We start from the raw sequence: 14,451 nt of genomic DNA on the forward strand, positions 1-14,451 counted from the left end.
AGAAGGAGGAGACGTCGCTTCTCCGTACATGTGTTGAACGCGGAGGTGCCGTCCGTTCGGCGCTAGGATCATCGGTGATTTGGATCATGACGAGTACGACTCCATCAACCCCGTTCTCTTGAACGCTTCCGCGCACGATCTACAAGGGTATGTAGATCCACTCCTCCCTCGTTGCTAGATGACTCCATAGATTGATCTTGGTGTTACGTAGAAAATTTTGAATTTCTGCTACGTTCCCCTTCAGTGGCATCATGAGCTAGGTCTGTGCGTAGTTTCTATGCACGAGTAGAACACAAAGTAGTTGTGGGCGTTGATTTTGTTCAATATGCTTGCCGTTACTAGTCTTATCTTGATTCGGCGGCATCGTGGGATGAAGCGGCCCGGATCGACCTTACATGTACTCTTACGTGAGACTGGTTCCACCGACTGACATGCACTAGTTGCATAAGGTGGCTAGCGGGTGTCTGTCTCTCCCACTTTAGTCGGATCGGATTCGATGAAAAGGGTCCTTATGAAGGGTAAATAGCAATTGGCATATCACGTTGTGGTCTTTGCGTAGGTAAGAAACGTTCTTGCTAGAAACCCATAGCAGCCACGTAAAACATGCAAACAACAATTAGAGGACGTCTAACTTGTTTTTGCAGGGTATGCTGTGATGTGATATGGCCAAAAGGATGTGATGAATGATATATGTGATGTATGAGATTGATCATGTTCTTGTAATAGGAATCACGACTTGCATGTCGATGAGTATGACAACCGGCAGGAGCCATAGGAGTTGTCTTAATTTATTTATGACCTGCGTGTCAACATAAACGTCATGTAATTACTTTACTTTATTGCTAACCGTTAGCTGTAGTAGTAGAAGTAATAGTTGGCGAGACAACTTCATGAAGACACGATGATGGAGATCATGATGATGGAGATCATGGTGTCATGCCGGTGACAAGATGATCATGGAGCCCCAAGATGGAGATCAAAGGAGCTATATGATATTGGCCATATCATGTCACTATTTGATTGCATGTGATGTTTATCATGTTTTTGCATCTTGTTTACTTAGAACGACGGTAGTAAATAAGATGATCCCTCATTAAAATTTCAAGAAAGTGTTCCCCCTAACTGTGCACCGTTGCGACAGTTCGTTGTTTCGAAGCACCACGTGATGATCAGGTGTGATAGATTCTAACGTTCACATACAACGGGTGTAAGACAGATTTACACACGCAAAACACTTAGGTTGACTTGACGAGCCTAGCATGTGTATAGACATGGCCTCGGAACACAGAAGACCGAAAGGTCGAGCATGAGTCGTATGGTAGATACAATCAACATGAAGATGTTCACCGATGTTGACTAGTCCGTCTCACGTGATGATCGGACACGGCCTAGTTGACTCGGATCATGTAATCACTTAGATGACTAGAGGGATGTCTATCTGAGTGGGAGTTCATAAGATGAACTTAATTATCCTGAACATAGTCAAAAGGATTTTGCAAATTATGTCGTAGCTCGCGCTTCAGTTCTATTGTTTAGTTATGTTCCTAGAGAAAATTTAGTTGAAAGTTGATAGTAGCAATTATGCGGACTAGGTCCGTAAACTGAGGATTGTCCTCATTGCTTCATAGAAGGCTTATGTCCTTAATGCACCGCTCAGTGTGCTGAACCTCGAACATTGTCTGTGGATGTTGAGAACATCTGACATACACATTTTGATAACTACGTGATAGTTCAGTTAAACGGTTTAGAGTTGAGGCACCGAAGACGTTTAGAAACGTCGCAAAACATATGAGATGTTTCGAGGGCTGAAATTGGGATTTCAGGCTCGTGCCCACGTCAAGAGGTATAAGACCTCCGATGATTTTCTTAGCGTGCAAAGTAAGGGAGAAAAGCTCAATTGTTGAACTTGTGCTCAGATTGTCTGAGTACAACAATCGCTTGAATCGAGTGGGAGTTGATCTTCCAGATGAGATAGTGATGTTTCTCCGAAGTCATTACCACCAAGCTGCTAGAGCTTCGTGATGAACTATAATATATCAGGGACATATATGATGATCCTTGAGATATTCGCAATGTTTGACACCACAAAAGTAGAGATCAAGAAGGAGCATCAATTGTTGATGGTTGGTGAAACCACTAGTTTCAAGAAGGGCAAGGGCAAGAAGGGATACTTCATGAAACGGCAAATCAGCTGCTGCTCTAGTGAAGAAACCCAAGGTTGAACCCAAACCCAAGACTAAGTTCTTCTGTAATAAGGGGAACAGCCACTGGAGCAGAATTACCCTAGATACTTGGTAGATGAGAAAGGCTGGCAAAGTCGATAGAAGTATATTGGATATACATTGTGTTAATGTATACTTTACTAGTACTCCTAGTAGCACCAGGGTATTAGATACCGGTTCGGTTGCTAAGTGTTAGTAACTCGAAATAAAAGCTACGGAATAAACGGAGACTAGCTAAAGGTGAGCTGACGATATGTGTTGGAAGTGTTTCCAAGGTTGATATGATCAAGCATCGCACGCTCCCTCTACCATCGAGATTGGTATTAAAACCTAAATAATTGTTATTTGGTGTTTGCGTTGAGCATAGACATGATTGGATTATGTCTATCGCGATACGGTTATTCATTTAAGGGGAATAATGGTTACTCTGTTTATTTGAATAATACCTTCAATGGTCTTACGCCTAAAATAAATGGTTTATTGAATCTCGATCGTAGTGATACACATGTTCATGCCAAAAGATATAGGATAGTAATGATAGTACCACCTACTTGTGGCACTGCCACTTAAGTCATATCGGTATAAAACGCATGAAGAAGCTCCATGTTGATGGATCTTTGGACTCACTCATTTTTGAAAGGATTGAGACATGCGAACCATGTTTTTGGTAGATATGCATGAAGAAACTCTATACAGATGGATCGTTTGGACTCACTTGATTTTGAATCACTTGAGACATGCAAATCATACCACATGGGCAAGATGACTGAAAGCCTCGTTTTCAGTAAAATGGAACTAGAAAGCAACTTGTTGGAAGTAATACATTTTGATGTGTGCAGTCCAATGAGTGCTGAGGCATGTAGTGGATATCATTATGTTCTTACTTCACGGATGATTTGAGTAGATGTTGAGTATATTTACTTGATGAATCACGAGTCTGAATTATTGAAAGGTTCAAGTAATTTCAGGGTGAAGTTGAAAGATCGTCGTGACAAGAGGATAAAAGATCTATGATATGATCATAGAGATGAATATCTGAATTACGAGTTTGGCACAGAATTGAGACATTGTGAAAATTATTTCACAACTAATACAGCCTGGAACACCATAGTGTGATGGTGTGTCCGAACATCATAACTGCACCTTATTGGATATGATGCATACCATGATGTCTCTTATCGAATTACCACGATAGTTTATGGGTTAGGCATTAGAGACAACCACATTCACTTTAATAGGGCACCACGTAATTCCGATGAGATGACACCGTATGAACTATGGTTTAGAGAAACCTAAGCTGTCATTTCTTAAAAGTTTGGGGCTGCGACGCTTATGTGAAAAAAGTTTCAGGCTGATAAGCTCGAACCCAAAGCGGATAAATGCATCTTCATAGGACACCTAAAACAATTGGGTATACCTCCTGTCTCAGATCCGAAAGCAATAAGGGATTGTTTCTAGAATCGGGTCCTTTCTCGAGGAAATGTTTCTCTCGAAAGAATTGAGTGGGAGGATGGTGGAGACTTGATGAGGTTATTGAACCGTCTCTTCAACTAGTGTGTGGCAGGGCACAGGAAGTTGTTCCTGTGGCACCTACACCAATTGAAGTGGAAGCTTATGATAGTGATCATGAAACTTCAGATCAAGTCACTACCAAACCTCGTGGGATGACAAGGATGCGTACTACTTCAGAGTGGTATGTAATCCTGTCTTGGAAGTCATGTTGCTAGACAACAATGAACCTACGAGCTATGGAGAAGCAATGGTGGGCCCGGATTCCGATAAATGGCTCGAGGCCATAAAATCCAAGAGAGGATCCATGTATGGAAACAAAGTGTAGACTTTGACAGAACAGCGCGATGGTCGTGAGGCTGTTGAGTACAGATGGATTTTAAAAGGAAGACGGACAATGATGGTAAATGTCACCATTAAGAAAGCTCGACTTGTCGTTAAGATGTTTTCCGACAAGTTCAAGGAGTTGACTACGATGAGACTTTCTCACTCGTAGCGATGCTAAGAGTCTGTTGGAATTATATTAGCGATTACTGCATTATTTATGAAATCTTGCAGATAGGATGTCAAAAAAACATTGTTTCCTCGACGATTTTTGAGGAAAGGTTGTATGTGATACAAACCGGAAGGTTTTGTCAATCCTGAAAGATGCTAATAAGTATGCAAAGCTCCAGCAATCCTTCTAAGGACTGGAGTAAGCATCTCGGAGTTGGAATGTATGCTTTGATGATGATCAAAGATTTTGGGTTTATACAAAGTTTATGAGAAACTTGTATTTCCAAAGAAGTGAGTGGGAGCACTATAGAATTTCTGATAAGTATATGTTGACATATTGTTGATCAGAAATGACGTAAAATTTCTGGAAAGCATATAGGGTTATTTCGAAAGTATTTTTCAATGGAAAGCCTGGATTAAGCTACTTGAACGTTGAGCATCAAGATCTATAAGGATAGATCAAAACGCTTAATGGTACTTTCAAATGAGCACATACCTTGACATTATCTTGAAGGTGTTCAAGATGGATCAGTCAAAGAAGGAGTTCTTGCCTGAGTTGTAAGGTATGAAGTTAAGACTTAAAGCTCGACCACGGCAGAATAGAGAGAAAGGACGAAGGTCGTCCCCTATGCTTAAGACATAGGCTCTACAGTATGCTATGCTGTGTACCGCACCTGAAATGTGCCTTGCCATGAGTCAGTCAAGGGGTACAAGAGTGATCTAAGAATGGATCACAGGACAGCGGTCAAAGTTATCCTTAGTAACTAGTGGACTAAGGAATTTTCTCGATTATGGAGGTGGTAAAAGAGTTCATCGTAAAGGGTTACGCCGATGCAAACTTTGACACTAATCCAGATTATTCTGAGTAGTAAACTGGATTCGTATAGTGGAACAGTTATTTGGAATAGCTCCAAATAGAACGTGGTAGCTGCATCTAGGAGATGCCATAGAGATTTGCGAAGTACATACGGATCTGAATGTAGCAGACCCGTTGACTAAAACCTCTCTCACAAGCAACATGATCAAACCCATAACTCATTGAGTGTTAATCACATAGTGATGTGAACTAGATTATTGACTCTAGTAAACTCTTTGGATGTTGGTTACATGGCGATGTGACCTGTGAGTGTTGATCACATGGCGATGTGAACTAGATTATTGACTCTAGTGCAAGTGGGAGACTTTTGGAAATATGCCCTAGAGGCAATAATAAATTGGTTATTATTATATTTCCTTGTTCATGATAATCGTTTATTATCCATGCTAGAATTGTATTGATAGGAAACTCAGATACATGTGTGGATACATAGACAACACCATGTCCCTAGTAAGCCTCTAGTTGACTAGCTCGTTGATCAATAGATGGTTACGGTTTCCTGACCATGGACATTGGATGTCGTTGATAACGGGATCACATCATTATGAGAATGATGTGATGGACAAGACCCAATCCTAAGCATAGCACAAGATCGTGTAGTTCGTATGCTAAAGCTTTTCTAATGTCAAGTATCATTTCCTTAGACCATGAGATTGTGCAACTCCCGGATACCGTAGGAATGCTTTGGGTGTGCCAAACGTCACAACGTAACTGGGTGGCTATAAAGGTACACTACAGGTATCTCCGAAAGTGTCTGTTGGGTTGGCACGAATCGAGACTGGGATTTGTCACTCCGTGTGATGGAGAGGTATCTCTGGGCCCACTCGGTAGGACATCATCATAATGTGCACAATGTGATCAAGGAGTTGATCACGGGATGATGTGTTATGAAACGAGTAAAGAGACTTGCCGGTAACGAGATTGAACAAGGTATCGGGATACCGACGATCGAATCTCGGGCAAGTATCGTACCGCTAGACAAAGGGAATTGTATACGGGATTGATTAAGTCCTTGACATCGTGGTTCATCCGATGAGATCATCGTGGAACATGTGGGAGCCAACATGGGTATCCAGATCCCGCTGTTGGTTATTGACCGGAGAGTCATCTCGGTCATGTCTGCATGTCTCCCGAACCCGTAGGGTCTACACACTTAAGGTTCGGTGACGCTAGGGTTATAGAGATATTAGTATGCGGTAACCCGAAAGTTGTTCGGAGTCCCGGATGAGATCCCGGACGTCACGAGGAGTTCCGGAATGGTCCGGAGGTAAAGAATTATATATAGGAAGTGCTATTTCGGCCATCGGGACAAGTTTCGGGGTCACCGGTATTGTACCGGGACCACCGGAAGGGTCCCGGGGGTCCACCGGGTGGGGCCACCTGCCCCGGGGGCCACATGGGCTGTAGGGGGTGCGCCTTGGCCTATATGGGCCAAGGACACCAGCCCCAAGAGGCCCATGCGCCAAGAGAAGAGGAAAAGGAAGAGTCCTAAAGGGGGAAGGCACCTCCGAGGTGCCTTGGGGAGGAGGGACTCCTCCCTGGCCGCACCCTTCCTTGGAGGAAGGGCCAAGGCTGCGCCCCCCTCTCCCTTGGCCCTATATATAGTGGGGGAAAGGGAGGGCAAGAACATCTAAGCCCTGGCGCCTCCCTCTCCCTCCCATGACACATCTCCCTCCTCCCGCAGCGCTTGGCGAAGCCCTGTTGGAATCCCTCTACTTCCACCACGCCGTCGTGCTGTTGGATCTCCATCAACCTCTCCTCCCCCCTTGCTGGATCAAGAAGGAGGAGACGTCGCTGCTCCTTACGTGTGTTGAACGCGGAGGTTTCGTCCGTTCGGCGCTAGGATCATCGGTGATTTGGATCACGACGAGTACGACTCCATCAACCCCGTTCTCTTGAACGCTTCCGCGCGCGATCTACAAGGGTATGTAGATCCACTCCTCCCTCGTTGCTAGATGACTCCATAGATTGATCTTGGTGTTACGTAGAAAATTTTGAATTTCTTCTACGTTCCCCAACAGCCAAAGCCTTGAATTGTGGCAGAAGTTTCAGGTGAGATTTCCACCAGTAGGAACCCTCCATTTTATCAAGACGTGGGGCCACGGAGTAGTACTTTTTCAAGTGATGTTAATCCATGAAAAGATTATCTTTTTTAATAAATTTGAACAAGTTCTTCGTAAGAAGAGTCTTGTTATGCACAAGGATAGTGAGATTGCCTAGTCTTCCTTGCGGCTTTAGCTTGCAAACGTCATCCCAAGAAAATGAGGGCATGCCCTTGGTTTCCATGCCAAATTTCCCTCAAAGGCGGTGCCTAGGGTACTTGTTTAACCGACTGACCACTCAAACAAGGGAGAAAGGGAGAACGTCAAGAAAATGAGCATGGTAGAGAAAACTGATTTGATTATTAATACGCTCCCATCATAAGAGAGCAAAGTGGAACGGACGATAACGTTCTCTCATTTCTTTGCATAACGAGATTAAAGTCTTCAATTCTTGGCTTATTTATCCCAACAAAGAGCCTTAGATAGGTGAATGGGAAAGTTCCTTGAAGGCAGCCCAGGATGGAAAGATATCTTGGTATGTGATTGTCCATGACATTTATGGGGACCATGACTTGTGGTAATTTACTTTGAGACCACATACCAGTGAAAGTTGTGAAATGCGGAATGATATTCTTTACATGGCTTAACTGCACCGCATCAATTGGAAGCACTAAAATAGTATCATCTACATATTGTATAATGAGGAAATCAATGCATGTTTGGTAGTGCATAGGCTTCATTGAAGATAGATAACATAGATAAAAAAGAGAGGAAAAAGTGGGTCTCGTTATCTAACACCTCTCCTATAGTGAAAAAGCTTACCAGGCACTCCATTTAGCATAACAGAAGATGTGTCAGATGAGAGGATCATTTTCATTCATTGGATCCACCTGTTTCGAAAACCCCTAGCTTGTAGGATCTCTACGATTGTCTTGTGTTCAATAAGATCAAAGGCTTTCTCAAAGTATAATTTAATAACTAGAGTTCCTTCCTTGAGTGGTGGTACTAATGAATAGACTCTAAGTCCCAAGCAAGGCAGTCTTGGATAGTTCTTGTTTAAATAAAACCATACTGATTAGAACTTAGAACACTTAAGATAACACTTTGTAGCCTATGGCCAGAAGCTTGGCGATGATTTTTATAGTACAATTGAGTAGTTAAATTGGTCTAAAATCATTTGCGGTCAAGGGAGTGTACTTCTTTGGGATTAAAGTGATGAAAGAAACATTGCTCCTCTCTAGGTTAACCTTGCCACGGTAAAAATATTCAATAAGCCTATAGAAATAATTGGAAATGATATCCCAACAAGATTTTATAAAAGCACCATTGAAGCCATTGGGTCTCCTCCACATCATCAATCTCTGTTTTGGAGGAATGGATTTCAAGAAGATCAATATTATCTTTCCTTTGTCACATGAGAGAGCTCCAATAAATTGTTAGTCTGCATGGACTCACCAAGTCTTATCTTAACTCTTAAAAGCTATCCAAAGTAAAGGAGCTTTACTATTATGGTCAACATGTTCATCACCATTTTTGTCTTTTAGCATAGATATGTGATTATGTTTATATTTAATTATGGCTTTTGCTTGGAAGAATTTAGAATTTCCATCTCGCAACTTCACCCACCCGACGGCTGCTCCCTGCTTCCAGTAAATCTTGTGATGATGAAGTAGCTTAAGCAAGTGTTCTTTGAGGATTACTTTGTTATTTATTCCAATTAGAGTGAGAGGCCTTGATGGTAGCGACCAGGTTGGAAATAACTTTTGACCATTGATTTAAACCTTTTCCCAGCCTCTTAAAATTTACAGTGATCTTTTTTATCTTGTGATCCAAATTCATATATAAGTATAAGGGCTAACTTCTAATGAGCGGAGCAGAGGCTCGTCGCCGGGAGGCTTGGGAAGGAGCAGATTAATATTGGACTAGGTCACTGATGTTATATATACCCCTTGTAAGCCACCGCATGGGATAAGTTGTTCAGTTGTAAATCTGGTGTTTGTAACTTCTCCCGACATAGTGAAGATTTGCTGGCTGGTCCCGTGGATTTTTTCCAATTTGTGTTTTAGGGTGAAAGTGTATGTTATACATGATTATATTTTGGTGTGACGGCAGTATGATTAGTGGAACTAATATCGATTGCTAAAGTTTAACTCATGATATTGATTCCGTGAAGATCATGTTGGAGACGATTGACCCCCCCTCCTGCCTATTTTCCCCGCGGCTCGATGGTTTTTTGTTTTGGTTCAATTTGAGTCATAGGAAAAGCCGCACTATTAAGAGGGGTCATCGTGGATGAATTTTGTGTGGTAGAACTTCAAAACTTATACCCCATCCCTCCTACACCTACCACCATATTTTCCATATTAGTGCTCTTGTGGAGGTATCCACCTTGTTACAATAGAAGATTAGTGGATACCCCTGTTGGGCCTCCACCCCCTTTGAAAGCAATTGTGTTTGCTAAGTGGAAACTAGATATGGAGTCTCACATTCGTAGTGCATCTATGCAACTATGGCGGATTGTGGTCAATGATTTCAACCCAAGGATCCCACAAAGCTCAATTCTATAAAAGCAGTTGATGATCAAATCAATGCCACCACCCACAACTAGAGGGGCTATAGTGACTCCATTGTTCTTCTCAAGACCGCCAAGGAAATTTGGGATTGTTTCAAGAAGGCCCTTGAAGGTGATGAAGCCACTCAAAGATCTCGGTTGGCTTTGCTCAAGCAAGAGGTCAATCTATTTGTGAGGAATGTGAAGGAAATATGCCCTAGAGGCAATAATAAAGTTATTATTTATTTCCTTATATCATGATAAATGTTTATTATTCATTCTAGAATTGTATTAACCGGAAACATGATACATGTGTGAATACATAGACAAACAGAGTGTCACTAGTATGCCTCTACTTGACTAGCTCGTTAATCAAAGATGGTTATGTTTCCTAACCATGAACAAAGAGTTGTTATTTGATTAACGAGGTCACATCATTAGTTGAATGATCTGATTGACATGACCCATTCCATTATCTTAGCACCCGATCGTTTAGTATGTTGCTATTGCTTTCTTCATGACTTATACATGTTCCTATGACTATGAGATTATGCAACTCCCGTTTGCCGGAGGAATACTTTGGGTGCTACCAAACGTCACAACGTAACTGGGTGATTATAAAGGAGCATTACAGGTGTCTCCAAAGGTACATGTTGGGTTGGCGTATTTCGAGATTAGGATTTGTCACTCTGATTGTCGGAGAGGTATCTCTGGACCCTCTCGGTAATGCACATCACATAAGCCTTGCAAGCATTAAAACTAATATGTTAGTTGTGAGATGATGTATTACGGAACGAGTAAAGAGACTTGCCGGTAACGAGATTGAACTAGGTATTGGATACCGACGATCAAATCTCGGGCAAGTAACATACCGATGACAAAAGGAACAACGTATGTTGTTATGCGGTCTGACCGATAAAGATCTTCGTAGAATATGTAGGAGCCAATATGGGCATCCAGGTCCCGCTATTGGTTATTGACCGAAGACGTGTCTCGGTCATGTCTACATTGTTCTCGAACCGTAGGTCCGCACGCTTAAAGTTACGATGACAGTTATTATGAGTTTATGCATTTTGATGTACCGAAGTTAGTTCAGAGTCCCGGATGTGATCACGGACATGACGAGGAGTCTCGGAATGGTCGAGACATAAAGATTGATATATTGGATGACTATATTCGGACACCGGAAGGGTTCCTGAGAAGTTTCGGATAAAACCGGAGTACCGGAGGGGTTACCGGAACCCCCCGGGGGTTAATGGGCCTTATGGGCCTAATGTGGAGAAGAGGAAGGGGCTACCAGGGCAGGCCGCGCGCCCCCTCTCCCCCTAGTCCGAATTGGACAAGGAGGGAGGGGCGGCGTCCCCCCTTTCCTATTCTCCCTCCACCTCTCCTAGTTGGACAAGGAACGGGGAGGGGAGTCCTACTCCCGGTAGGAGTAGGACTCCTCCTGCGCCCTCCTCTAGGCCGGCGCACCACCCCCCCTTGGATCCTTTATATACGGAGGCAGGGGGGCACCCTACAACACACAAGTTGATCCTCGTGATCGTTCCTTAGCCGTGTGCGGTGCCCCCTGCCACCATATTCCACCTCGGTCATATCGTTGTAGTGCTTAGGCGAAGCCCTGCGTCGGTGGAATATCATCATCGTCACCACGCCATTGTGCTGACGGAACTCATCCCCGAAGCTTTGCTGGATCGGAGCCCGGGCAGCGCCATCGAGCTGTACGTGTGCTAAGAACTCGGAGGTGCCGGAGTAACGGTGCTTGGATCGGTCGGATCGGGAAGAAGACGTACGACTACTTCCTCTACGTTGTGTCAACGCTTCCGTTGCAATCTACAAGGGTACGTAGATCATACTCTCCCCTCTCGTTGCTATGCATCACCATGATCTTGCGTGTGCGTAGGAAAATTTTGAAATTACTGCGTTCCCCAACAGAATGAGGGTGAGACCGCGAATGAGGTGTATCATCGGTTGAAGTCCCTTGTGCTCAACTTGAGAACCTTTGGATGCTCTTGGGCAAATGACGATTTCATCACCCACAAGTTTATTGATGCCATGGTCTCCTGGAGCACACTATGGTGATGATGATACACCAATGCCCAGACTATCACAAGTTGACTGCGACACAAGTTGTATATGTTGTGGAACGTAGTAATTCAAAAAAATTCCTACGATCATGCAAGATCTAACTAGGAGATTGACATGTCTCTGTCGTATCTACTTTTTCAAACACTTTTGCCCTTGTTTTGGACTCTAACTTGCATGATTTGAATGGAACTAACCCGGACTGACGCTGTTTTTAGCAGAATTGCCATGGTGTTATTTTCGTGCAGAAATAGAAGTTCTCGGAATGACCTAAAAATCAATGGAGATTATTTTTGGAATATATAAAAAATACTGGAAGAAGAATCCACGTCAGGGGGCCCACACTAAAAGTGCAACTATGCCTCGGTGGTTTTGCTAATTCCTAACAACATATAACTCATTGAGCTAATGCTACTTAAAGATAAACATTTCAGGAAAGCTTAGTGATTGGCATGGCATAGATGAGAAAAGTGGATCCCTCAAAATTCGAAGGACAAAGAATTGGCTCAAGCTCAAAACTCAGGACTCTACATCTTTTCATTTTAAGTGATCCAAGATCACATTGAGTCCATAGGAAAAGCCAATACTATTAAGAGGGGATGAGGTGTTGCCTAATGGCTTTCTTGCTCAAAGTTCTTAGTGATATGCTCCAAAGTCCTCAACTACTTTCTCATATCCACATATGTCCCAAACCAAAAGTCAAACTTGGCCCCACCGAAAATTTCTATCCGGCGCCACCGAGTCCAGTTGACATAGCCACTGCCAGAAACCCTAGTCATCTCGGTCTCACCAAGATGGGATTGTAATCTCTCTGTTTCCCTTCGTAACATTTCGGTCAAACCGAGATGAGCGATCGGTCCCACCGAGATTGCAATGTAAACTCTCTGTTTCCCTTTCATAACATTTTGGTCCAACCGAGATGAGCAAATCGGTCCCACCGAGTTTGCCTGACCAACTCTCTGTTAGTCCATTACCAAAATTGGTCTCACCGAGTTTGTGCAATCGGTCTCACCGAGATTACGTTATGCCCTAACCCTAACAAAATCGGTCTCACCGAGTTGACATGTCGGTCCCACCGAAAATCCTAATGTTCACATTTTGAACTAAATTGGTTTGACCGAGTTTCATGATTCGGTCCCACCGAGTTTGGTGATTTGTGTGTAACGGTTAGATTTTGTGTGGAGGCTATTTATACCCCTCCACTCACTCTTCATTCATGGAGAGAGCCATCAGAACATGCCTACACTTCCAACATACATTTTCTGAGAGAGAACCACCTACACTTGTGTTGAGGTCATGATATTCCACTCAAACCACATAAATCATGATCTCTAGCCTTCCCCAAGTTGCTTTCCACTCAAATCATCTTTCCACCAAATCCAAATCCTGTGAGAGAGAGTTGAGTGTTGGGGAGACTATCATTTGAACCACAAGAGCAAGGAGTTCATCAACAACACACCATTTGTTACCTCTTGAAGAGTGGTGTCTCCTAGATTGGCTAGGTGTCACTTGGGAGCTTCCGTCAAGATTGTGGAGTTGAACCAAGGAGTTTGTAAGGGCAGGGAGATCGCCTACTTCGTGAAGATCTACCCGAGTGAGGCAAGTCCTTCATGGGCGACGACCATGGTGGGATAGAAAAGGTTGCTTCTTCGTGGACCCTACGTGGGCGGAGCCCTCCGTGGACTTGCGCAACCGTTACCCTTCGTGGGTTGAAGTCTCCATCAACGTGGATGTACGATAGCACCACCTATCGGAACCACGCCAAAAATCTTCGTGTCTCCAATTGCGTTTGCACACTCCAAACTCCTCCCTTTACCTTCATATGCAATTGTTTTACTTTCTGCTGCTATACTCTTAGAATTTCATGTGTAGGTTGATTGCTTGACTTGTGCTAAGTTGGTAAAATCTGCCTAGAACTAAAATTGGGAAAATGCTAGATTTTTATTTGGTCAAGTAGTCTAATCACCCCCCTTTAGACATAATTTCGATCCTACAAGTGGTATCAGAGCTTTGGTCTCCATTTGCTTTGATTTCCATAACTTTTGGTGGTCATAGCCTTGGTTTCACAACCTAGGAGAGTATGGCGTCTAGCGAGGGAAATTACCACCATAGAGGTCCTTACTTTGATGGTACAAATTTTGCTAGTTGGAAGCATCAGATGAAAATGCATATTCTTGGACATAACCCCGCCGTTTTGGCTATTGTGTGTATTGGCTTGCAAGGTGAATTCTTCGATGGGAGAGAACCAAACCGTGAAACTACCGCGGAAGAGTTGAAGATGCTACAATACAATGCTCAAGCTTGTGATATTCTATTCAACGGATTATGCCCCGAAGAATTCAACAAAATCGGCCGTCTTGAGAATGCAAAGGAAATTTGGGATACTTTGATTGATATGCACGAAGGTACCGAATCTGTCAAGGAATCCAAATTGGATGTGCTTCAAAGTCAGCTTGACAAGTTCAAAATGAAGGATGGTGAAGGCGTCGCTGAAATGTACTCTAGGCTTGCTCTCATCACAAATGAGATTGTCGGCTTAGGAAGTGAAGAGATGACCGATAGATTCATCATCAAGAAGATCCTAAGAGCCTTGGATGGAAAATATGATACCGTGTGCACATTGATCCAAGTGATGCCCAATTACAAAGATCTCAAGCCAACGAAAGTTAT

Source organism: Triticum urartu, chromosome 3A (assembly GCF_056163025.1).
Source record: "Triticum urartu cultivar PI428250 chromosome 3A, HENAU_Tu73, whole genome shotgun sequence".
Classification (NCBI taxonomy): domain Eukaryota; kingdom Viridiplantae; phylum Streptophyta; class Magnoliopsida; order Poales; family Poaceae; genus Triticum; species Triticum urartu.